Source organism: Phalaenopsis equestris, unplaced genomic scaffold, assembly GCF_001263595.1.
Source record: "Phalaenopsis equestris unplaced genomic scaffold, ASM126359v1 Scaffold000740, whole genome shotgun sequence".
Lineage (NCBI taxonomy): Eukaryota > Viridiplantae > Streptophyta > Magnoliopsida > Asparagales > Orchidaceae > Phalaenopsis > Phalaenopsis equestris.
In genome coordinates, this window is record NW_018165180.1 from 79,675 (window position 1) to 84,737 (window position 5,063).

The window sequence follows — 5,063 nt, forward strand, 5'->3', positions numbered from 1 at the left end:
GAGTTTAATGTTGGTCCAAATCAAGTAATTACAATAATCAGTTCATGTTGCTGTTATGAGTTAATAAACGTTGAGAATGGATGGCAATTTTTAAGAGTCGGGTAGTAAATGAACTGACGTACTTGATGAACAACTTGAACTTGTCTCGATTAATACTCGATTAAATTTTTTTAGGTTTGTAACTAAATAAATTTGAACATTTTTTAAATACTCTATGGCTAGATGAATGAAACACAAACATAATTCAAATCGTTTATTCATGTACATTAACAAACTCATTTATAAAATCATTTATTGTTTAATAACCAACTTGTTAAATACCCTATTATTAGCTCGATGATAGCTCGGATTATATTTTACGTATTACTCCAATAAACATGATTAATTTAAACTTACTTAATTATATGTTAAATCAATAGTAATATAATTTAATATCAATTTCCATATTAATTCAATATTTTTTTTATTTTAATGAAACATATTTGTAGTGCTTATTTATATTATTTGATTGCATGAATTTAGTTGGATACTACAATTATTTTTTCTTTATTTTTTAGTTTTGTTAAATCGTTTGATAATAATATTATAAGAAAAGTCAAACACTCCTTCGAATTCTTATTTTGTTTATTCTCATTTAATTACTCGTTTAATTAATATAAAAAGTGAAGTTCAAGTCACATATAATTATCAAAAATATTTAAATAGGACAAGTGTAAACATATATATGAAAACTTAGCTTTAGCTTAAGCTGAAAGTGAAGATCGTAAAATATTATTAAGCCAAATACAATCTATAACATAATTAACTTGGCTTAGCTCGATTATATCCATACTTGAACATCAATGAATGTCTTGAGTTATATGTCGCTATACATTCATCAACTATATACATTGGGTAACATTAGTTGGCAAACCTTCAAAATTATGGGTGGACGAGGACCAATGAAGAGTTATAATGGGTGTTAAAAGTTATGTGCTTATGGACATCAAAATTCAATTTAGAAAATGTTGGTTAGTGGAAATTGATGTTGTATGCAGGTGGACATCCACAAAAAAACAATGAAAGTCTTTCATAACTCCCAGTTAGTCCATGTTGGGATTTGTTACTAGAGAACACAATGAGTCAAAGATCAACAAGCATTGTGAAATATAAGTAAAAAGATATTATGGGCTAGATATATACAGATAACAATCAATTGTAGACATTAGGCGATGTTGGTTGAATTGCCTTTGATGTTGTTGTTTGATTGACTTTTTATGTTGGATATTAGTGGACATAGGAGTTGAATAATTTTTGGTATCAAAAGTTGGGCATAAGAAAAAACAGACAAAGAGTTGAACATTTGTGGTATCAAAAGTTGGGCATAAGAAAAAACAGACAAATGCGTACATTGAGTTTTGTATGTCAGCTTATCTTTGATGTTGTGCATGGTTTAATACGTGTTATAAAAAAAAAGGAATTATAGGAATAATACATTGGTTGGTTCTATACACCAAGTAAAAGTGGTAATTGGTCATCTATTGTTGTGGGTTGATGGGTGTTCGTGAAATATTACACTAATTATCATAAAGCAACATTCACAATCTTTTTTTTCAAAGTTAGGGATAGAGAAGCATAGTAGGCATGGGAGAAATTCAAATAGACAAACTACTAGAGATGGTCAATATCTTAAGAAACTCATCAAAATTATGCAACTTTATTCTATTAGATTGATTTCATTGTGCACTACTTCAAATTATTAGCATACAAAAATTCACAGGCCTTCTGAATGCTCAAGTATATTAAGAAGTCCTAATCATGCTTCTGCGTGTATGAGTAATCGTCACTCAAATTTGATGTCATGCATCATACACATCATTAAATTTGTTGCTTCAATGAAAATTTCTTTGACTACAAATTTACTTTAGAAATAGTGTCAATTTCAATTATTATGCTTCTCAAACATCTACAAAGTTTTACAATCATACCACTTCAGTCAAATGTATTTACATATCTATAACCTAAACTTCTATTTTTACGTAGGTGTCATCGTGTCTATACATGAAAAAGAAAAGGTTTCACTTTCTTAAGTTTAATATGGTGTTATTTTTTATGTGATATGAAATATTTCGGTGATATTAATAGAAAACATAAAATTTAGTTATTAGATGTAAATATATAAGAATTATGTGGTATATACGTAAATTCCTCAAACATTTAAATAAGTTATTCTAAAATATGTGCATCGTGATTGCTAATCGAACAAGGCAAAGACATTGACATGCCAATCGTAAGAACCCAATTCAAGGAAAGAGTTTTGTATCACCAACAATTTCATAGAAGCCCTTGAGGTTTCTCATCAGGGGCCAAGAATCGGCAATACCCGCAAACATCTTGAAGGACACCACTTTGTAAATGACTGAATTATCTATCAGACTAGCGTGATTTACCCTTTTAATATCCTAGTCTCAATCCGCTGAAAATAGTTCTTTATCTAATGATCAACAGTTGACAGTCATACTAAAATAACCAATCGACAAAGCCAAGTCGATAGAGCCAGCCCTGCCGACCCGAAGGCTATCAAAAGCCGACTGACAACCTCAATTCAACATGCTAGAGCAAGCTTGCATTGTTGAACTAAGACCCATCAAGTTCAGCCGATCGAGTCAAAGAATAGCCAAATCTTAGGCCCTACTTGTAAAATACCAAAAATATTATGTAACAACCCAATTAAAACAATGACAAATATGAAAATTCACATATTATACCTCCCCCTCTATAAAAACGTGATAATGTTATAAGAAAAAGACTAGTATTCAAAAAAACTAATTACTATTCATTACCGTGTAAACCATCGGGCATGTCTCTATCTCTCTCTCCCATCTTATGTTATACTCCTCAAATGTGATTCACCACAAATAAAAATCCATCAAGACATAAATATAAAATTACAATATAACTAATGTCATGAAATAATTTCACAATAAAACAAACAACATTACACTACAATGAAACAAAAGGCTATTGGTCCAGGCAATCATGCCAGCATGTCGCCACCGGCCTCACCATCACGCACTCAAACCTCGTCAGCCTTCTTCCACCACCCATTTCTTCGCTTTCCCCATCAAACCATTCAGCACGAGTACTTATTACGAAACATTGCCCGCAGTTACTGTCGGAGCCCGATCAGCCAAAGTCCAAAGCAATTTTCTACAATTAAACAGCTCGGTTGATTTGACGATATACGCCACACTTAAAATGCCACCGAAACAAATCAAAATTAATGCTTACGACAGCATTTATTGATGAATCAAGACACCTTCGGTCTTCTGTCTTTCGTCGTCTTCGAAAGAACACACAACGTGGAATGATTTGCCAAATATCAAATTTGTTTGGGGCATTTACATGCATGCCACCCAGTTCTTATTTATTTACACACCTAGCTAATATTTTTCTTACATTTGTATCACTCTAATGTTTTAAAAGGAGGGAGCCTTCTCTTCATGCATATATAATGTTACCTATATGTAAAATTTGATGTTTCGTGTTGGAAATGTAAATAGACAAGGATTGATTTGTATGCATGTAAAACTAACCCCTTCACGTCTTTATCTTCGAGATAACGAATAGTTAGTTTATGAAAAAAGATTTAGAAAGATTATCATGTAAATAAACAAATTTAAACACAATATCATTCGTTTTTATTCAGTCATGTTCAATTGTTATTTTATAAGTAGTTCACTAAAAGTTAAATGAATTGTTCATTTAATAATGAGTCATTCTATACTCTCATATATATATATATATATATATATATAGAAAAAATTAGAGATTGAGAATGAGAGAGAGGGGGAAAATTGAATTTTGACATGCTCTAACATAACAGGAATTGAAGAAATTTGCAGTGAGAATGTTTTCTCCTAAAATTGTTTCAGAGCAATGTACTCCTGTTTTTTAATCCTATAGTAATTTTTAAAGCTCGTTTTGACCAATATTGCAAGGATTTCACATAATTTGAACAGTAAAGTTATAAAGTTAAATTAATGCATGAATCAATCAAGTTTGAAACTTGATCGAATAACATTCAAGTCTTGTTTGAAGCTTATTCTACCAATATTTTAATCAAATTTGAACTTTATTTAAACAATACTTAAACATAATTTAAATCTGGATCGAGCAAGTTTTAAAAGTGAGTTGAACAAAATTCAATATAAATACAGATTCACATCAGATCAAGCAAATATCAAACAAGAATTGAAAATGGTTTCAACGACGTTCAAACATTATTTGAACATGGCTAGAACAAGCTGGTTTGAATAAGTCTGAATATGATTCAATGAAGGTTCGAGCAGTATTCAAACTCTATTAGAATATTATTTTAATAGAGTTCAAGTACTCTTTGTATAAGGTTCTAATAAGGTGTGTCTATGGCAAAAATATTATTGTGCATTGCAACAACTATAGCAGTGTTAGAGGTTGTAAAAGTTATTTATACATGAGTGGAAAACAAAAGAGTGTAACAACATAGAAAGCAATCATAACAGCTATGATACATATTTGTTTATAATAAAAACTATAAGGCATGATAACAACATAAAAAAGGTATGATAAGCATTATATTAATAGAAGTGATCTACACAACAAGTATAATATGTAGAGTAATGAAAGAGGTATAACACAACATTTAAATCATAATATATATAAAAACAAAAGTAATGTATATATTGTGAAATAAATATACTTTAAAAAATCACAATACAAATGAAACAATGTACAATTAAATAAACTTGGTTGTCTATGTTATTGTGAATAAAATTATATATAAATGATTTCTATAAAAACACGTTTGATCATGTATAACTTCCAATCATCTAAAGCTTCTCATATACTTGATTGGCAGAAGTAGCACTTGAGATCTTTTCAAAATTATAATCATCTAAAACTTGAGTGATGACAACGAGATCTTTCTTATTTGAGGATATAGTTGATTCATTGATTAGCTCATAGAATTGCCTTGTTTCATACTCCCAAAAGTTTTGTTCTTCAGGGAGTACCTTCCTTTTGTTTTTCTAATAATTATGGTT